Below are 23,385 nucleotides of genomic sequence, written 5' to 3' on the forward strand. Positions count from 1 at the left end.
TGCAAATCATTTAAAGCGTGGATGTAAACGAAGTAAGTGCTGCCGAATTGAAAACTAAAAGTGTGACGAAAAACCAGGTACGTGGGGACGGTTAAAACTGACTGATGTTTAAAGTTTAAAATCTGAGGTTCATTTGTCCTTTATATTTAGGCTGTTTTCACACTTGGTCCCTTTCAGCCATCTAACCGAACTCGGATCGATGACTCAGCATTTTTTGCGCATATGTGAACACTCCAACCGTACCCAGACCCCTTTAAAGCGAACCGAACTGAGACCACCTCAGGAGGTGGTCTCAGTACGGTTCGTCTAATCTGCGCATTGTGAACAAAAAGCGCACCGGGTTCACTTCGCCTTTTTCACTGTAGTTTAACCTTCTTCGTTTGCCATAGTTGGTCACGTGACTGTAGCAGGGAAACTCAACTTCCTTTTGGAACTTACCACAGCCGCTTTACAGTTCTCTGAACTTAGTGTTATTTTCCTTAATCCGCACTATTTTGATCAAAGAATACAGCAGGGCAAGCATGGCAACAGACATTTTGATTCAAGAGAAAATTACCCAGAATTCCATGCACTGGGGGTCTGAGGGCTCTAGAGGACCTGGTGTGAACAGAAAGAGGACTGAGGCCCCATCAAAGCTTAAAGGAACAGTCCACCGTACTTCCATAATGAAATATGCTCTTATCTGAATTGAGACGAGCTGCTCCGTACCTCTCCGAGCTTTGCGTGACCTCCCAGTCAGTCAGACGCAGTCAGACGCGCTGTCACTCCTGTTAGCAATGTAGCTAGGCTCAGCATGGCCAATGGTATTTTTTGGGGCTGTAGTTAGATGCGACCAAACTCTTCCGCGTTTTTCCTGTTTACATAGGTTTATATGACCAGTGACATGAAACAAGTTCAGTTAGACAAATTGAAACGTAGCGATTTTCTATGCTACGGAAAGTGCGCACTATAATGACAGGCGTACTAACACCTTCTGCGCGCTTCGGCAGCGCATTGATATCTGAGCTCCGTATCAATGCGCTGCCGAAGTGCGCAGAAGGTGTTAGTACGCCTGTCATTATAGTGCGGACTTTCCGTAGCATAGAAAATCGCTACGTTTCAATTTGTGTAACTGAACTTGTTTCATATCACTGGTCATATAAACCTATGTAAACAGGAAAAACGCGGAAGAGTTTGGTCGCATCTAGCTACAGCCCCAAAAAATACCATTGGCCATGCTGAGCCTAGCTACATTGCTAACAGGAGTGACAGCGCGTCTGACTGCGTCTGACTGACTGGGAGGTCGCGCAAAGCTCGGAGAGGTACGGAGCAGCTCGTCTCAATTCAGATAAGAGCATATTTCATTATGGAAGTACGGTGGACTGTTCCTTTAACTGGACCAGAAAGAGAACCCAGTCCTCTTTGTAATAAATTCACAGTGTGAACACAAAAAGAACCAAGTTCTTTTTCTGTTGGTCCACTTTTTGGTCCACTGAAAGAGGACTGAGTCTGGTTCCTTTAAAGGGGACCAGGTGTGAAAACACCCTTAGTTGCAGAATCGAATCGAAGGGTCTGAATTGTGAATTGCGAATCGCTGCAGCCCTGCAGGGTGTCTACAGGTTTGTCCAAGTTAAATTTAAGACTTAAGACTTTTTCATACCATGTTCCAAAAAAAATTAAGACCAAATCTAAAGTCACGCAAAAACGTACTCTTTTGAAAAAAAAAAACTATATAATTTAATGTAACTTATTGTTCTTGTAAACATTCACCAGAAAACACTATTCTAGTAGAAGTACTTCATTTCTTTTCCTTGACAGGCATTCACACACTCAGAACGCAATATAAGGATCGGATAAACTTATAACTACGTGACAATCAGAATGCAGTCACAATGTTTGAATCCAATGTGAAAATGTGAATGAAGTCAAACACACACAGAATCCAATGCAACAGTTTTTTTTTAAATTATTATTTTCTCTGCTTGGGGAGTCACATTGTAAGCAGAATTGTTCAATTCCATCTTTGGTCAAACAACAATGCAGAAAACAACAGTTAAACAATGTGAATGCACATACTGTACACCTGAAACTTCGGCTCACTCACTTGAAAGGTATGCTCACTTGCACTTCTTAAAACACTTGGAACGACACCCACACACAAACAATACTATTCTCTCACATGCACGCAATAGAACATATTCTCTCTCTCTCTCTCTCTCTCTCTCTCTCACACACACACACACAATATCCTCTTCCATCTCGCAGATCTATCCTCTTCTCCACGACCGTCAGTGGTGGCTGCGCTGAAGTCGGATATTCGAGGCTGATGCTCGCGGCCTTTAGCAAAAGCAACGTGCTTGGCGCTCTTCATATGAGAGTCCACTGCTCTTATCCCCATTGTGCCCAACTTAAGTCTTACAGCATGCTACACAGTATGCCTCGCTGGCATCTTTGGGTACAGCTTTCAGCCACCACAAGTATTTTGCATCTTGCAGCCAGTTATCATTAAATTTGCATTTACCCATTGTGGCTCGGACTACCCTCCATCAACAGATCAGGCAGTGTCTGTTCAACTTGCGAGCCAGCTGAGAACCAGTTTGCTTTTCCATAGCTCGCGGTGCTAAGGGAAGACACGTCATTACGTCGCTGTATACGTCAGTTATGTCGCTACGTTTGCATAAACCTTGGCGTGAACATCGAAGCAAAAACAATGCGGAAGAAGCAGCAGCAGCAGCAACAATAATAATGGATGACTTCGCGTTTGTACAGCTGCTGCTTCTCGGCGCTTAAAAATGGCGATCTTTCGCGGTCTTGTTATTGTTGTCGGTCTTAACAACTCCGCCCCCCCGCTGACGTAAGCGGTTCTTTCCTCTGGCCCAGCAGAGAGTTGGTGCTAGCCTGGAACCGGTTTTTCTGGCCCCAGAGCCAGTTCTTTGTCAGTGGAAACAGAAAACCCGGTTCCAAACTAAGCACTGGCCCCGAACCAGCCCTGGAACTGCTTTGGTGGAAAAGGGGCATGAGTGGTTGTCAAGCACGCGTGTGTCTAGCAACCGGTGGATTCGGAGCTTGCGCGGTATAATTGTGAGCATTAAAAACGATTAAACTTTTTCCCCATCCAAAGTGTACCATGTTTTAGCGATATGACTGAGTAAAATCTCCATAAATTTAAGATTGAAAATTTAAGACCACGGGGTTTGAAATTTAAGACAATTTAAGACTTTTTAAATGGCCTTATTTTAGGAAAATTAAATTTAGGACTTAAGGACCCGCGGCCACCCTGTAAAGTTCCTGCAAAACGCATCACTTTCGGTTTGTTCATGAATTTGCGACACACGCAGAAGAAGGTTAGTCATGCCCCTTTTCCACCAAAGCAGTTCCAGGGCTGGTTCGGGGCCAGTGCTTAGTTTGGAACCGGGTTTTCTGTTTCCACTGACAAAGAACTGGCTCTGGGGCCAGAAAAACTGGTTCCAGGCTAGCACCAACTCTCTGCTGGGCCAGAGGAAAGAACCGCTTACGTCAGCGGGGGGGGGGGGCGGAGTTGTTAAGACCGACAACAATAACAAGACCGCGAAAGATCGCCATTTTTAAGCGACGAGAACCAGCAGCTGTACAAATGTGAAGTCAGCCATTATTATTGTTGCTGTTGCTGCTTCTTTCATGTTGTTTTTGCTTTGATATTCGCGCCAAGGTTTATGCAAACGTAGCGACATAACTGACACATACAGCAACGTAATGACGTATACAGTGACGTAATGACGTGGCTCCACTTAGCACCGCGAGCTATGGAAAAGCAAACTGGTTCTCAGCTGGCTCGCAAGTTGAACGAGTTGTGAACCAGCACCAGCACTGGCTCCGAACCAGCCCTGGAACTGATTTGGTGGAAAAGGGGCATCAGTGATTCTTTATGAATCCTTTCTTACTCAATAATGCATATCACAATCACACCATCTGGACTGATGCACATGTTCTTCTGCTTGATCCGTTCATAAGTGGCCGTTTCGCTATTATGATCAATTATGGGAAATCGGATTAGAGTGATAGCATCAGGGAGCTGTCTGATGGCTAAAGGAAGCAAAATCTTAAATCCCTCCATCTCTGAGAATTATAGCATCGTGCCAAACACCACTCACACTGTCTACACAGGATACAACAAACAGAGGAACAGGACGCACAACTCCTCTCCCATGGAAAAGTAGATTAATGTATTTGTGTCAGATTTGTGAAGTCTTGCTAAACAGGAAGGTCAACAGTTCAGTGAGTTTTATCTTATCGCACATTCCCTTTTGTGCACTAGCTATTCATGGTGCTAGTCATACACGCCTATCTGCTTACATGTGGACATCACACAAAAGAAACTAAATGGAACATACTATAATCAATAGCCATAAAAATGCACGCTTTTCTCAGGTTCCGAAAGGTCAAAAGAATATGTGAATGTTAACGTATGCGTCTAGAGATGCATAAGCTGTGTGTTTGGAATGATACCTGAAAATGCTGTGACGGACGTTCTCAAGAAAAACATCCCAGGTGTGATAGCGGTCTAATGTTTATTTGCATGATCCATAAATATTACACATGTTCACAGGATAAAATATGTCACTGGATCGTATAAAAATTAAACTACATCAAGTACTGATCTGGAACTTCAGCCCCAGTACTGATATCAAGGGAGTAAGGCAAAATATAAACAAAACAAAGTTGATACAGAGTTCATTCATGTTTATTATACAGTGGAACAGCAGATTACATCTTGGTATGTACGCTCTACCTCTTCGTACCCAAATCAAAATGAGTTACACTACTGTATTATGCAGTAAAGTACTTGGAGTCATATGTAAGCCATTTCATAGTTGCGAAACTGTTTGTCTGAATAATTGAATTCTACTACAATACGTATCTGTAATAGAGCTAAAGAATTTTACAGCCACAGGAAAGTTACAGTACAATAATAGACTGTCATTTATGGCTAATGGTAGGTTATAGTCCAGTAATGAAGTCATTTAAAGCCATAGGTAGGCTATACTACAGTAATAGATATTTAATTAGTTAACAGCCACACAAGTTGTACTACTGTAAGATACAGAGCCTAATCTAGGAATTTGAAAATAGGGGACAGATCCCTCACTAGTTGTAGAAACAGGGGACAGAAAATATTAACATCAGGGATGAGAATGGGACATTTAAAAAAAACTCTGAAATGTCTGCCAACTATATATGTTTTCAGGTGGCACGGTGGTGTAGTGGTTAGCGCTGTCGCCTCACAGCAAGAAGGTCCGGGTTCGAGCCCCGTGGCCGGCGAGGGCCTTTCTGTGTGGAGTCTGCATGTTCTCCCCGTGTCCGCGTGGGTTTCCTCCGGGTGCTCCGGTTTCCCCCACAGTCCAAAGACATGCAGGTTAGGTTAACTGGTGGCTCTAAATTGATCGTAGGTGTGAATGTGAGTGTGAATGGTTGTCTGTGTCTATGTGTCAGCCCTGTGATGACCTGGCGACTTGTCCAGGGTGTACCCCGCCTTTCACCCGTAGTCAGCTGGGATAGGCTCCAGCTTGCCTGCGACCCTGTAGAACAGGATAAAGCGGCTAGAGATAATGAGATGAGATGAATGTTTTCAAATTCAATGATGGTTTAAAACGTTTATAAACTTACTTTTATAACATTTAATAATCCCTAGTACTTATTAATCACTAATTCATAAGTAGTAACGATTAATAATCAATAATAATTACTATTACTACTAATTATTATTTGTGGTTGTTAATCTCATCTCATCTCATTATCTGTAGCCGCTTTATCCTGTTCTACAGGGTCGCAGGCAAGCTGGAGCCTATCCCAGCTGACTACGGGTGAAAGGCGGGGTACACCCTGGACAAGTCGCCAGGTCATCACAGGGCTGACACATAGACACAGACAACCATTCACACTCACATTCACACCTACGGTCAATTTAGAGTCACCAGTTAACCTAACCTGCATGTCTTTGGACTGTGGGGGAAACCGGAGCACCCGGAGGAAACCCACGCGGACACGGGGAGAACATGCAAACTCCGCACAGAAAGGCCCTCGCCGGCCACGGGGCTCGAACCCGGACCTTCTTGCTGTGAGGCGACAGCGCTAACCACTACACCACCGTGCCACCATGGTTGTTAATATTATTCTTATCATATTAAAAAACACTGTTGTAGACGATAAGTAATAAAACTAAAAAACTTTTTGTGCAAATTATTTATACTGTACTATATTTAGAATTATTGTATTTTCTGGAGTTCTTTTTAACTGAGTTTTGAAATAAAGGTTGTTTATATATTTATATTAAACTTGGTACAATAAACAAATGTTAATTATGTAAAAAAAATGATGCTAATCATTATTATTAGTATTTCCTATAAGCCCCATTTTCCACCTGACTCTTGTGCGCATGCATGAACCCCCCTGCGTTTTACTCCAGAGCGCTTGACCTCTAACACGCGCGCGCGCCTCGTGTCCATGAAAAACCAGTTTCCCAGTCCGCCGTGTCCCCAGCGCTGCGGTACCGGCTTTAAACACATTTGTGCGATCCAGTGCTTTTTATCACAAATGATTCTTCTCCTTATTTTGGGGGTATTTGTCATCCCCCAACCACTTATCGTTAAACAGACATCTTCCCATAATTATCAACGCTTTCTAGCGCCGACGTAAGCTACCTGCGCATCTCTCACTCTTCACAACCACCGCACCGCACCACACCACACTGCCTCCAGCAGCCTCCTAACGTTAGTTTTTGATCTATGGAATGCATAGAAGACGCACAGAACCAATGCTGCCCCCAAAAGGTACGCTGGTCACTTTTAAAATTACAGTTAAAAAAAAAATACCCCAAACCGGATGGAGACATTTCACTCGTTCGGTCCGATATTAAATTTAATACCTCCCTTTCGAAAATTCCAGTCATTACAAACAATGTAAGACGTTTTTAGGCCTTGAAAACCGAAAGTTGTATTTAAGACTTTTTAAGGACCCGCAGGAACCCTGGCCTCGCCTCGCGCCGACCCCCCGAAATTTTCTCAACGGATTTACACGTTTCACAAAAATGACATTTTCAGCAGGAAAAACTCGGAATTCCGCGGATTCGCGGAAAATTCTCAGCCCTGTAACATGGGTAAAAATATCCCTCATTTGTTCCAGTTAGTGGGGACAGAAAAATAAGTAATACATTGGTAGATATTTTCAAGAGTACATCTATAAACAGAACAGTTTTATTAACAAAACTAAATACATGTAACAAACATTCATATCAGATGTTAATCTATATAATATCATAATTATGGCACTATACATATCCTTTAATACAGTGATATGAAAACCATATCAGCAAACACTTATCCACAGTTTATAGTATTGCACAAACATTATGATCAGATCTGAACTTTAAAAATTTAAAGATTTTAGATCAAAAGCTATATGAAGAATTATATACTGCAAAACCTTACAAATATGACTAGTTTTCTGTTATATGACTACGTTACTGTTTTACTATAAATCATGTGACTAGCCTATTTTTACCAATTTGACCACCAGTAGTATAATGCTGCATTTCAAATATGACTAGGTTAATATTACATCATTTGATATAGTTAAGTCTAAAATCCATGTAGTCTTGCCACTAGGGCTGGGCGATATGAGAAAAAAATTATATCACGATATATTTTTTCAAAATTTTCGATAACGATATATATCACGATATAAATCAAATCGCCATTTTTGTATTTTCTTTAATTTTCTGCTCAAAATATGAACATTACAAATTAGTAGTTCCTTCCTAATTAACAAAAATAGCTTAACAAGCCTTCAAGTTTCACAGAACCAAAACAAACTGGATGCACATTCTTTTGTTCTTTTTGTTCAAATGAATAAACTGAAACTGAAAAATAAAAACTATATACCATTTGTTAATCATTTGTGCAAATTCTAGCAGCTTTCAAATAAACATAAAAGACATATTGACTTGTAAACCTTATGCTGCAAGGAGGAAAAAAGTGCAATCTTGTACGTCAGTGTGTTTAAGGTTTTGTGTAACACTTTGTTGTATGTCCGATTTTAAATATCCAAAATACCTCCACACAACCGAAGATCTCTGGCCCTTCTTTTCAACGATGTCCTCCAGGGCAGTGCTCTGACTTTCCTGTTCAGAACTCCGCTCAGTCGGCTTCTCGCTCATTTTTATAATCGCTTTGTTGGAGAAATGCCGCGCTCCTGCAAACTTCACCACAGCCATGCTGTGCATTGCTGCTACACGTGTGTGTGTGTGTGTGTGTGTTACGCAACCTAACTTGACGTGGCTCTCTTCCAACTGATTGGTTACGTGCGGTACTGTTTAGTTATGATTGGCTATTCGCGTGCCTGTCAAAACTTCGGATGAAGTAATTTTATTGAAGGCGTAGGCTTATCGTACGTGTCTAATTTCTAATCGTAGAGATTTTATATCGTGAATAACATCGTAATCGTAAAATCGCCCAGCCCTACTTGCCACGATTAATTAATAATAAGATGAAAAATCTGACTTTCTGAATAAAATAAAATCACTATCAAATATTTAAAAATGCTATCATATTTGTTTTGTTCAGACCGCCTTTCATCAAAGTGAAAAACATTAAACAATCTATCTATGTTTAAACTAGATTTTGACATAAATGACTGGAGATAATCTCAAAATTCAGACTTCCTAAAAAGTATATAACCTATCATTTACAATCTTACAGTACCTACAATTACACAAGAACAGATTCAATATATTTCATAATATTTTTAAATAAAACTTACATAATACCAAACATTATCAAACTAATTGTATATTGGCATTAGGAAAATATCAAATTCAAACTTCAAAAACCATCATCAATCAGAATCAAATGACTTAGTATGTCTTCACACTGTCATATAATTACTCTAAGGCTACGTTCACACTGCAGGCTGAAGTGACTCAAATCCGATCTTTTCGCCCATATGTGACCTGTATCCGATCTTTTATTGACAATATGAACGACACAGATCCGATTTTTTCAAATCCGACCCAGGCCGTTTGGATATGTGGTCCTAATTCCGATTCCTATCCGCTCTTTTCATATGCGACTTCAGTCTGAACCGCCAGGTCGCATTCATCCGACTTACACGTCATCAACAAGCCACAAACGTCACTATTCTGCGCTGAAGTAGGCGGCGGGTCTCTCAAAAAAAGTTACAACAACATGGCGCATAATCACGGGCGCAGATAGAGGGTGGGACTCGTCCCACCCAGATTTAAATTCACCTCGTTCGGTCCCCCCCCACACTTATAGGGAGGAAAAAACGTCTATGCTGTCTTTCTTTGCATAAGGCAAACCTCACGGAAAAATCAAAAGACTAATTACCATTCGGTTTATTGAGGTGCATGGCAGTGTATACATAGTTGCAACAACTCACATAAAACAAAACAAAGACTGATATTCGGTTGGTTGAGCTGCGCAGACTGCACAGGTTGCGAGCTCGAGCTTGGTTGCTATAGTAACCCACAACAAGTTTGACAGGCATACTGGGGTCGGGGTTGGTTTGCTGGCAGCTTTGTCCCCCCCCCCCAGTTCAAAAAACGTATCTGCGCCCCTGCGCATGACATCAATGCGAGGGACGCTTCGGGCTGTGAAGGTTCTGAATCTTCTCAATGGAAGGATGCAGAGGTTAGGGAGCTGATTTCCATTTGGGGAGATGCAGCTATTCAAGCTAGATTGGATGGGTCATACCGCAACCGGGCGGTTTTACTTCCGTAAACACTGGCCATGCTCACTGCGTGTGACGTCATCGTATCCTGCAATGCGCATGCGGAACACTTTTAGGTCGCTTTTCGTTCATACTGAGGATCACATACAAGTCGCATATATTTGTTAATGTGAACGACCTCACAAAAAAATCGGATTTCACAAAAAAATTGGAATTGAGCATTAAGCCTTGCAGTGTGAACGTAGCGTAAGATCATATTTGTACACAAACTTATATACGTCTTATAGATCAACTAAGCACCTTTACTATTTGAATATGATTAATAACATAATACTCACTTCTGTGTCACTTCTGTCTTCATTTTGTTTCCTTTTGTCTTTTTTCGTCCAAAGGTCTTTCAACGTGACCACGCGTTTTGACATTATGTTTGGATGAGACAGAACGATATGCCATGTGCTTTTGGGTATTTTTAAAACACTTCACACGATTGGTTGAGATACACTGTCTTCCGGTTCAGTGACCAATGATATAATAGTTCACAAAACTGTTTTACCTGCTAAATAAACCATTCGGAATACTTCGGTCCTTTCCGATTGGTGTGTAAACAACGCTATATTTACCGCAGTGCTTGCTAGCTGGTGCTGACAAATTGATACGCACAAGATTCAGTAAAACGCGACTACACGCTCTCTACTTATAAATGCGCGACAAAATGAAGAGATACGCGATATCACTCTCGTGCCCAAAAAGTGGATGTGCGACAGACAGATAAAAAAAAGCGTATTACACGCCCTAGATTAGGCTCTGAAGATATATAACCTCTTAAAAATTTAACGTATCGGCACACCAGTACTTACATTCCTCATATACCTTGCTTACTATTCACTATAGCTGCTGAACAAAGTAATAAAAGCATATTCAGATGCAGCTGATAATACAGTATGGTCACATGTAGTCTATACCAGCGTTTCTCAACCTTTTTTCAGTCAAGGCACCCCCATATAAAATATACGCAGTCACGCTGACCCCGGCAGTGACGTTGTGACATGGGAAAGGGGGCCGTGAGACAAATTTTGATGATGCATGAGGCGGCGATGATCTGCATTAGTGTAACTATCGTTTTTTGGAATTTTAATTCATTTTATTTATTTAAATGCTAGAATATATAATTTTTTGACAGCACCCCGGTTGAGAAAGGCTGGCCTATACTGTTGTAATAATGTATAGCCAGACAGTCTATACTACTTTAACAATGTACAATGTTAACATGTAGTCTTTACCACTGTAATAATGTAGGGTCTCACAGACTACGTTTACATGCACATCCAAATCGAGCTGCTGTCGGCAATCGAGCTGAAGGTCCCAGCAGGGTGCCAGAGAAATCCAATCCTACATGCACACAATGAAATCGGGCTATTGTGTGAGGTGCACTGTGCACCCGAGCCACAGGTGGCGCTACACACCCCATCGTGTTGGTACACTTCCGGTTGTCGTCATGAAGAAGAGCTATTCAAGAGTGTAAACAAAGTTATCAGTTCCGTGTTCTCCATTGCGCGTTTTTCTCCCGTCCATGAATTTTAATATATTCAACTCCTTAAGCTGAATGAGCATGAACTCTGTCTCCTCATTGCTCCAGAAGTGCACGTTTCTGCTTGCCTGTGGCAGTGGGGGCGTGGTCAAGCGCCAGTCTGTGACAGGAGGGCGGAGCCAGGGAAGGTGAGTGGCAGAATCACTTCACCTGACGGTAATTAACCTGTGTTTGTGTGACTTCCCAATGACCGCGCCCTATTTAAGGAGGCAGAGGGAGAGCAGAGGGGACAGCTCATCCCGGGACTAGAACACAGCGCGCGCGCGTGTGTGTTTGTTTTTCTCTCAAGAATAAAAGTAGGCTGTTAAACTGAAAAGTCTGACAATAAAAAGCCTATTAGTACCAGAAGCTTTGTCCTGCCGTCCTCTGTGCTCCACCCACACTTCAGAGAGCTCTACATCGCCATTTTCTCTTCTTCGTTTGTTCCTCCTGACCTCTTCTGCTGCTCGCTACTACTGTTGTCATGCCGACTGAGGCTGTTGTGTTTCCCGCTTGTGGTCTCGTCACTTCCGGAAGGGGCAGTAAGTAGCTCGACAACTAGCTCAATAGGGTATACATGCACAAAGTAGCTCGGCAGAAATCGCATAATCTAGGTCGTGTAGCTCGATTCCGAGAAATCAAGTTCGGTTCAATTTCAGCCGAATTAAGGTGTATACATGGCATTTTGAACTTCGATTTCAGTCGAGCAACGGCAGAAATTCGATTCTCTCTATGTGCATGCAAACGTAGTGACAGACACATCACACTACACTGCTGTGATAATGTGGAGTAAAATATAGCCTATACTACTATAGTAAGGTATGGCCAAATCGAGGCTATACCACTGTAATAATGTAGGGTCACGTAGTCTATACCAGGCGTTCTTAACCTTTTCTACTTTAAGGCTCACCTATTCATACTGTAACAAGTCGGGGCCCGTTAAAAAAAAAATCCCCAATTATTCTGGCTCATCTATTCGATTAGAATCTAATAATCTACTGTAGAGTGTATTAATGCGATGCAACATCACTTCCTGTTACAGATGGGAGCCCAGGAATTAAATGAATACAATTAAAACAAGCCGTTTTTAATTGTAGGTATTGTATTTAAAACTGTATGGATGTGCCAGAAGCCAATATTAAACCCTGCATGCAGGGCATTCTCACTCAAAAGGGATTAATGATCCAAAAGTGGAGTCTGGTCCATTAACACAAGAACTTATTGCAATGTTTTGTGTACAGCAAACAAGCAAGTTATTAAAACCAAGAAGTGGATATAGAAACCACTCAATGGGATTAGATCCTTACACGCTAACAAAGAAGGATTTTTCCTATGAGTTGGAAAATTATCCATCTGTTCAGTTCCCCGACATCTCAAACTACCTGGTGCTGCAGACATCGTTCTACACGGGGACACAGACGAAAACCTGGAAGAGCATAGAGGCGTACAACTTTTTATATGTGGCTGGGTTAAAGATCTGGGGATCAGGACACTACAAGATAGACGGCGACAGACGGAGCTGATTGTTTATTAGTAGGTGTGATATTTACAAAAACAAACCACAAATGAAAGCAGAATCATAAAGCAGAGTATATGAATAGCGTTATAAACATGGCAAGAAACAAACATGACCATAATAATGATATTTCGCAACGCCTGAGTGAAAACAGCGTACATGTCCGTATCTGCTGATCGTGCTCAAATCGGTATCAGGTGTTTCCCATAACGACTGCATCCTAAGAACGAGCACAATGTGCTCCATGAGCGTGCGCGGCCACTCGAGCTGCGCCAGACTCAAGAGTGCGAAGGCGTGACAGAGTTTGCCTGCTGTGTGATCACAACTTTTAGCTCACGTGCATATCGCCATGGATCACTGACAAAATGCCTCAATTTCATCGATAACCCATCGTAAAACATTGCAAGCTGTAATGTGACTGTAGCTTAATCAGGCAGATGTGATGTCGGATGCAACCCAGCAATTGTACCCTACTACAAGTAAAAAATTAGCTTCACCTTAGAAAAAAAATTTGCGGCCCACTAGATGGCACTTCGTGGCCCATGAAGGGGCTGCGGCCCAATGACTGAGAAACACTGGACTACACTACTGTAATACTGTAGCGTTACATATAGACTATACTACTGTAATGTAGTTATATATGGACTACACTACTGTAATACTGTAGCGTTACATATAGGCTATACTACTGTAATGTAGTTATATATGGACTACACTACTGTAATACTGTAGCATTACATATAGGCTATACTCCTATAATACTGTAATACCATAGTTACATAGACTAGACTCCTGTAATAATGCAGCATTACATATAGACTACAATACTGCAATAACAGTTACATATCGACTATACTCCTGTAATGATGCAGTCACATAGACTATACTCCTGTAATTAGGTAGTTACATATAGACTACACTACTGTAATAACGTAGAGTTACATATAGACTATGCTCCTGTAGTAACAGAGCTACATATAGACTATACTCTGGTAATGACACCGTTACATGTGGACTGTATCCCTGTAGTAATGTGGAGTTACTTACAGACTATACTCTGGTAATAACAGTTACATATAGACTACACTACTGTAGTAATGTAGAGCTACATATACACTACCGTTCAAAAGTTTGGGGTCACCCAGACAATTTTGTGTTTTCCATGAAAAGTCACACTTTTATTTCCCACCATAAGTTGTAAAATGAATAGAAAATATAGTCAAGACATTTTTCTGGCCATTTTGAGCATTTAATCGACCCCACAAATGTGATGCTCCAGAAACTCAATCTGCTCAAAGGAAGGTCAGTTTTATAGCTTCTCTAAAGAGCTCAACTGTTTTCAGCTGTGCTAACATGATTGTACAAGGGTTCTCTAATCCTCCATTAGCCTTCTGAGGCAATGAGCAAACACATTGTACCATTAGAACACTGGAGTGAGAGTTGCTGGAAATGGGCCTCTATACACCTATGGAGATATTGCACCAAAAACCACACATTTGCAGCTAGAATAGTCATTTACCACATTAGCAATGTATAGAGTGCATTTCTGATTAGTTTAAAGTGATCTTCATTGAAAAGAACAGTGCTTTTCTTTCAAAAATAAGGACATTTCAAAGTGACCCCAAACTTTTGAACGGTAGTGTAGACTATACTCCTGTAGTGACAGAGTTACATATAGACTATACTCTGGCAATAATGCAGTTACACATAGACTATACTCCTGTAGTAATGAGTTTCATACAGACTACGCAGTTATTATATATATATATATATATATATATATATACACATATATACACACACACACACACACACGACTATACTCCCATAGCAACATAGTTATATATAGACTATACTCCTATAGTAACGGAGAGCAACATATGGACTATGCTCCTGTAGTAGCGCAAAGTTACATATAGACAATACTCTGGTAATAACACAGTTACATATAGACTATACTCTGGTAATAATGCAGTTACATATAGACTATACTCTGGTAATAATGCAGTTGCATATAGACTATACTCCTGGAGTAACATGGAGTTACGTACAGTCCTGCTCACCATTATTGGCACCCATGAATTTTAAGTACATAATGTGGAATATCTCCTGAAAAAAATGAATCAAGTGAAACAACTTTTTTCTATAGAGAACTCGTGTTTGATACAAAAGAGCAAATGATAAACAACAATTTAAAAACAACCAATGAGGGGAAAAAATAGAAAAACTTAAAGCTTGCTGTGTCACTGATATTGGCACCCTTTGCTGTAAATCAGTATGGAAACACATTATGACACCTGTGATAAATCACAAATGAGAATCACCTGTGATAAATTGTCTGTGCCTATGTGACATGAATTAGCCAATGAATGATGACTTCCGTGTTTTTAAAAAGCCACCTTTATTCCCTGAAAAAACACCACGTCAAACATCCAAAGACCTGAAGGCCAACCTGGAAGAGTCTGGGGTCATGATTTCAACAAGTGCCATACGCTGCACACGAAACCAAACAGGGCTTTATGGGCGAAGGCCAAGGAAGACACCATTGCTGAGGAAAAGACATAAAAAGGAATGACTGATCTTTGCCAAAGAGTACCTGGACAAACCGCAATCCTTCTGGGAAAATGTTCTGTGGACAGATGAAACAAAAATAGAGCTTTTTGTCAATGCACACCAACAGTTTGTTTACAGACGGCGCAATGAAGCCTACAAGGAAAAGAACACCCTACCAACAGTTCAGCATGGTGGAGGATCCATAATGCCGTGGGGCTGCATCTGGTACTGGAGGCCTTGACCGTATCACAGGAATCATGAAATCAGAGAATTATCAAGAGATTTTAGAGCGAAATGTCCTACCCAGTGTAAGAAAACTTGGTTTGAGTCGAAGATCATGGGTCCTCCAGCAAGACAAAGACCCAAAGCACACATCCAAAAGCACGCAGGAATGGTTGAAAAGGAAAAAATGGACTGTTTAAAAATGGCCAGCAACGAGTCCTGATCTCAATCCGATCGAAAATCTTTGGGGTGAGCTGAAATCTGCCACTGGGGAAAAGAACCCTGCAAACGTTCAAGAGCTTGAACAAACTGCAAAGGAAGAGTGGGAGAAAATACCAGCTGAGAAGTGCAAGAAGCTTATAGATGGCTACACGAAACATTTGGAGGCTGTCATCACTGCCAAAGGGTGTGCAACGAAATATTAAAGAGGGGTGCCGTTATTGCTGCACATGGTGTTTTTTCTGTTCTTCTTTGAAATTAGAATATGCAAGTTGAAAAAACAATTTCTTTGTTAAATGACTTTGGACCTCCAATTAGAAGATCCTGACGATATAAATTTGGCACATTTCCATTTATTTCTGAAGATATTGTACAGGTTATGCAAAAAATGAAGGGGTGCCAATAATGGTGAGCAGGACTGTATAGACTAAACTCTGGTAATAACGCAGTTACATACAGACTATACTCCTGTAGTAACGTAGAGTTACATACCGACTATACTCTGGTAATAACGCAGCTACATATGGACTACACTACTGTAGTAATGCACAGTTACATATAGACTATGCTCCTGTAGTACCGGATAGCAACATATAGACTATGCTCCTGTAGTAATGTAGAGTTACATACAGACTATACTCTGGTAATAACGCAGCTACATATGGACTACACTACTGTAATAATGCACTACTGTAATAATGCACAGCTACATATATTCCTGTAGTAACGTAGAGTTACATATAGACTATACTCTTGTAATGACGCAGTTGCATATAGACTACACCCCTGTAGTAACATGGAGTTACATATAGACTATACTCTGGCAATAACGCAGTTACACATGGACTACACTACTGTAGTAACACAGTTACATATAGACTATACTCCTGTAGTAACATGTAGTTGCATATAGACTGTACTCCTGTAGTAACGTGGTGTTACATGCAGACTATACTCTGGTAATGACACTGTTACATGTGGACTATACTCCTGTAGTGATATGGAGTTACATGTATTCTCCTGTAGTAATGTGGAGTTACATATAGACTATACTCTGGTAATAATGCAGTTACATATAGACTACACTACTGTAATAATGCACAGTCACACATAGACTATACTCCTGTAGTAATGTCGAGTTACACATGGACTATACTCTGGCACTAATGCAGTTACACACAGACTATACTCCTGTAGTAGCACAGAGTTACGTATAGACTATAGTCTGGTAATAACATAGCTATATATAGACTATACTCTGGTACTAATTTAGTTACATATAGACTATACTCCTGCAGTAACAGAGTTAAGTATAGACTGTAGTCTGGTAAAAACGTAGTTATATATAGACTATACTCTGGTACTAATTTAGTTACATATAGACTATACTCCTGTAGTAACAGAGTTACATATAGACTATAGTCTGGTAATAACGTAGTTATATATAGACTATACTCTGGTACTAATTTAGTTACATATAGACTATACTCCTGTAGTAACGTGGAGTTACATATAGACTATACTCTTGTAATGATGCAGCTGCATATAGACTGCACCCCTGTAGTAACATGGAGTTACATACAGACTATACTCTGGCAATAATGCAGTTACACATGGACTACACTACTGAAGTAACACAGTTACACATTGACTATACTCCTGTAGTAACGTGCAGTCACATATGGACTATACTCCTGTAGTAACGTGGCGTTACATGCAGACTATACTCTGGCAATAACACTGTTACATATAGACTATACTCCTGTAGTGATATGGAGTTACATGTATTCTCCTGTAGTAATGTGGAGTTACATATAGACTATACTCTGGTAATAATGCAGTTACATATAGACTACACTACTGTAACAATGCACAGTCACATATAGACTATACTCCTGTAATAATGTAGAGTTACATATGGACTATACTCTGGCACTAATGCAGTTACACAGACTATACTCCTGTAGTAGCACAGAGTTACGTATAGACTATAGTCTGGTAATAACGTAGTTATATATAGACTATACTCTGGCACTAATTTAGTTACATATAGACTATACTCCTGTAGTAACAGAGTTAAGTATAGACTATAGTCTGGTAAAAACGTAGTTATATATAGACTATACTCTGGCACTAATTTAGTTACATAAAGACTATACTCCTGTAGTAACAGAGTTGCGTATAGACTATAGTCTGGTAATAACGTAGTTATATATAGACTATACTCTGGTACTAATTTAGTTACATATAGACTATACTCCTGTAGTAACGTAGAGTTACATATAGACTATACTCTTGTAATGATGCAGTTGCATATAGACTACACCCCTGTAGTAACATGGAGTTACATATAGACTATACTCTGGCAATAACGCAGTTACACATGGACTACACTACTGTAGTAACGCAGTCACATATAGACTATACTCCTGTAGTAACGTGTAGTTACATATAGACTATACTCCTGTAGTAACGTGGTGTTACATGCAGACTATACTCTGGTAATGACACTGTTACATATAGACTATGCTCCTGTAGTGATATGGAGTTACATGTATTCTCCTGTAGTAATGTAGAGTTACATATAGACTACACTACTGTAATAATGCACAGTCACATATAGACTATACTCCTGTAGTAATGTAGAGTTACATATGGACTATACTCTGGCACTAATGCAGTTACATATAGACTATACTCCTGTAGTAGCACAGAGTTACGTATAGACTATAGTCTGGTAATAACATAGTTATATATAGACTATACTCTGGTACTAATTTAGTTACACATAGACTATACTCCTGTAGTAACAGAGTTATGTATAGACTATAGTCTGGTAATAACGTAGTTATATATAGACTATACTCTGGTACTAATTTAGTTACATATAGACTATAGTCTGGTAATAACGTAGTTATATATAGACTATACTCTGGTACTAATTTAGTTACATATAGACTATACTCCTGTAGTAACAGAGTTATGTATAGACTATAGTCTGGTAATAACGTAGTTATATATAGACTATACTCTGGCACTATTACTAATATAACATACAAATTAAAATAGAATAAAGTAGTTTACACACGCAGGCTACACTATCATTGAAATGGTCTGGATGAAGTAATACTGTGATATGTTGGCTACACCCTTGTACTGTATTTAATCTGTGTTACTGACTTGTAGACTATCCTGTGGCCATAGAGAGCAGTAAGTCATACTGTATTAGATTCCCATGTACATATCACTACCAGGACTGAGATGATGAAATAACTGACTGGAGTGTACATGACACATTCATCATGAAGAAGGTATACATGTGACCTGGAGCACGTACACACTCCACAGCATTAACACTGACAGGGGGAAAAAAACCAATAAGGGAGAAGAGGCTTCCGGTGAGACATGTTCAGAAACTATCCAGTGGGGTTTTTTCTTCAGTGCTGAAGTGAAGCTGAACTCTGAGAAGAACCCAAAGGCTGGTTAGCCGCTGTCACACGCACAGTGGGGCAGGGAACAGACGCAGTGTGCGTTAGTCAGTGGCTTACCTGCCTTCAGAAAGTCCGCGCAGTGTCACCAGAAAACCTACAGGGAACCACAGGGCAATAAAAGACTCGAACAAATAACACACACAATGATACTGAACATTGGGGGATAAAAGACACTATCAAATCCAGCATAATGGCTGAAATGACACGGTTAAGTATTAGGTTTCATAATTAGTCTGGTTTATATTTCATCCCAGCATATATATACACACACACATTAATAATAATAATAATAATTATTATTATTATTATTATTATTACTATTCACATCAATAATAATGTAATGTAATAATAATTCCTTTTCAATAATAATTGGCTGGACGTGAAACCACTTGAACAGTAATAAGTGTTTTATGTGGGAGGAAAAATAAATGATCCCAGACTTTAAAGTGCTTCTTTAACTTACACTTAGTAAAATAATCACTGCACTTAGATATTTAATTGAATATTAAAATTATACTCGAAATATACTGGGAAAAGTTAACCACAATTATAGAACAGTATTTCGAAATTAAACGTTTTCTTTACTTTCCACAAACAAATATAAATAAACAAAAACAGTACTGGCACTGAGTGATTTATTACTATAATTAAGTCTGTTACTCACCACTCAAGTTTCCCATTAAACACCGTCAATCAAGTGCAGAAACTGCTATTGCTAAGTGGTCGGTCCCGATAAAACGCCTGAAGCCTTGCTGTAGGTTTTTTTTTTCTTTTTAAACAAATTATTTGTTAAATAAACTAATACATTAAAAAAAGGTTCACAAAAAGAGCGCAAGAAGTTCAGCTCACTTGCACTCCACCAACCTTGCCCACTCCTCTGCCTCTGCAACCTGACCTGCTTATGCAAATTACCATTTATCAGCCCTAATAATTGGCCAATAGTAAGACAACGTTTCTTTATTAGCCACGCCCTTGAAATAAAATTCGCAAATGATGAGCTTTAGGAGGCGGGCGTTATAACTCATAGGTTAGACGGATTCTGCCTGAGTTATAGTTGGGGTGCGGTGCGTTCGGTTTTGCACGTCTTACTTTAGGACTGAACCATTTTTATTATGTTCGATTCTTGTCTTTGGCGATATTACGATTTCTTTAATGCACTGTTAGTTGACATTTGGTTTTTAAGTGTAATATATGGTGTAAAATCAGCAATAGGAGGCAACGTTTTAAGAAACTTATTTGTTTTATGAAAAATGACTCCCCTCGCCGCCTAAGCAAAGTGGTTGGGCTCAGTTCGCTTGTGTATCGCGTTGCCATGAAGCTGGTGTGGATGTGCACGTAGCAAGGATGCAGGAGAGAGAGAGAGAGAGAGAGAGCTCCATGAAACGAAATAAATGAATTATTTCATGACCCTCCAAACACTGTTTAGAAATGAGAATTTTCAGATAAAAATTGACTTTGATTTTAAATTTAAAAAATGATCAAATATAGTAGCCTAAGCAACTATTCATTCATTCATTCTATTTTCATAGAGCATGAAACAAAGCCAAACGTTTAAAATTGAATATTTCACAGAGAAATAAATTTAAAGATAATTAAAAATTTTAAATTAACATTGATCAAAACATAAAGCTAAAATATTATGTATTAAATCAAAACATTAAACTTTAAAATGTACTTTTCCCATACATTATTTATTACACATCAGGTTCATGTTTTTTTTTTTTTAAATTGTTGATTTATTTTGTTTCAGGCAGCACGGTGGTGTAGTGGTTAGCACGGTCGCCTCACAGCAAGAAGGTCCGGGTTCGAGCCCAGCAGCCGGCGAGGGCCTTTCTGTATGGAGTTTGCATGTTCTCCCCGTGTCTGCGTGGGTTTGCTCTGGTTTCCCCCACAGTCCAAAGACATGCAGGTTAGGCTAATTGGTGGCTCTAAATTGACTGTAGGTGTGAATGGTTGTTTGTCGCTATGTGTCAGCCCTGCGATGACCTGGCAACTTGTCCAGGGTGTACCCTGCCTCTCACCCATAGTCAGCTGCGATAGGCTCCAGCTTGCCTGCGACCCTGTAGAACAGGATAAGTGGCTATCGATGGATGGATGGAGGTTCATGTGTTTGTTTGTTTTTTAATTGCTGATTTGTTTTGTTTCAGGCGGCACGGTGGTGTAGTGGTTAGCACTGTTGCCTCACAGCAAGAAGGTCCTGGGTTCGAGCCCAGTGGCTGGCGAGGGCCTTTCTGTGTGGAGTTTGCATGTTCTCCCCATGTCCGCGTGGGTTTCCTCTGGGTGCTCCGGTTTCCCCCACAGTCCAAAGACATGCAGGTGAGGTTAACTGGTGGCTCCAAATTGACCGTAGGTGCGAATGTAAGTGTGAATGGTTGTTTGTGTCTGTGTGTCAGCCCTGCGATGACCTGGCGACTTGTCCAGGGCAGGGGTGGAGCTAAAGGGGGTGGGCGGGGCCATTGCCCCGGGCCTTGGGCCCTCCCCCTAGCCGTACAGGGCCCCACCCTTTGATTAGATTAGATTACATAAAACTTTATTGATCCCTTTGGGAGGGTTCCCTCAGGGAAATTAAGATTCCAGCAGCATCATTACAGAGAAAAGAAATAGAGAAAAACTTCTCGAGTGGGGTTAGGGTAAGTGTGTCTGTGTGTGGGGGGGGAAGCAGGAAAGATATTGCACTTTATATTGCACATTGTCCGGTATTGCTTATTGTTAGGCTAGGCTAGGCTAGGCTACTGCTCCTTCCCATCCTCTGTCCTCCTGTTACCCCTCCTCCCCCCCAGAGAGGAGTTGTACAGTCTGATGGCATGAGGGACAAAGGAGTTTTTGAGTCTGTTCGTTCTGCACTTGGGAAGGAGCATTCTGTCACTGAACAGGCTCCTCTGGTTGCTGATGACGGTGTGCAGAGGGTGACTGGCATCGTCCATGATCTTCAATAGTTTGCCCATAGACCTCGTCTCTGCCACCGTCACCAGAGAGTCCAGCTTCATGCTGACCACAAAGCTGGCCCGCCTGATCAGTTTGTCCAGCCTGGATGTGTCCTTCTTGGATGTGCTGCCCCCCCAGCACACCACGTTGTAAAACAGGACACTGGTGACCACAGACTGATAGAACATCCACAGGAGTTTCCTGCAGACGTTAAAGGACCGAAGCCTCCTAAGGAAGTATCGCCTGCTCTGTCCCTTCCTGTATAAGTGATTGGTGTTGCAAGTCCAGTCCAGCTTGCTGTCCAGCCACAGCCCGAGATACTTGTAGGAATCCACAGCCTCCACCTCGACTCCCTCGATCAGAACTGGTTGTGACCTTGGTCTGGACCTCCCAAAGTCAATGACCAGCTCCTTGGTCTTCGAGGTGTTGAGCTGCAGATGGTTCCTGTTGCACCACACAGCAAAGTCCCTCACCAGGCTCCTATACTCCTCTTCTCTGTCGTCACTGATACACCCAACGATGGCTGTGTCATCGGCAAACTTCTGAATGTGACACAGCTCCGAGTTGTAGCAGAAGTCCGCGGTGTACAGGGTGAAGAGAAGAGGGGCCAGCACCATGCCCTGGGGTGTTCCAGTGCTGCTAATTACAGTATCAGACGTGATGTCCTTCAGCCTGACGTACTGCGGTCTGTCAGTGAGGTAGCTGGAGATCCAGGCGACCAGGCAGGGGTCCACTTGCATCCTGTTCAGTTTGTCCTGAAGCAGTAGGGGCTGGATGGTGTTGAAGGCACTCAAGAAGTCCAAGAAGAGGATCCTCACTGTGCCATTTCCCTTATCCAGATGTGAGTGGGCTTGGTGTAGCAGGTAGAGGATGGTGTCTTCCACACCGGCACCTGCCCGGTACGCAAACTGCAGACAGTCCTGGGCATGTTGTACCTGGGGTCTGAAGAGGCTGAGGAAGAGCTGCTCCAACGTCTTCATCAGATGTGAAGTGAGCGCCACCAGTCGGAAGTCGTTCAGCTCGCTGGTCCGATTCTTTTTGGGAACTGGAACAATACATGATGTCTTCCAGAGGGTTGGCACTCTCCCCAGCTGCAGGCTGAGGTTGAAGATGTGTTGGAGTGGTTCACCCAGTTCAGCAGCGCAGGTCTTCAGTCTCTGAGGGCATCTTCCATTTCAGGGGACCACCTC

The 23,385-nt window shown here is 41.2% G+C and overlaps 1 long non-coding RNA gene across 1 annotated transcript; it reads right to left on the reverse strand.

The window, feature by feature from the left end:
- Positions 1–14,517: 14,517 nt before the first annotated feature.
- On the reverse strand, positions 14,518–20,103 carry LOC132881972 (uncharacterized). Its single transcript, XR_009654091.1, has 2 exons — positions 19,935–20,103; positions 14,518–15,869 (listed from the first exon to the last, which is right to left on the reverse strand). It is a non-coding gene; the product is annotated as an uncharacterized LOC132881972 (long non-coding RNA).
- Between the last annotated feature and the right edge of the window lie 3,282 nt (positions 20,104–23,385).

The sequence above is a fragment of the Neoarius graeffei genome, chromosome 2 (assembly GCF_027579695.1).
Source record: "Neoarius graeffei isolate fNeoGra1 chromosome 2, fNeoGra1.pri, whole genome shotgun sequence".
Classification (NCBI taxonomy): Eukaryota; Metazoa; Chordata; class Actinopteri; order Siluriformes; family Ariidae; genus Neoarius; species Neoarius graeffei.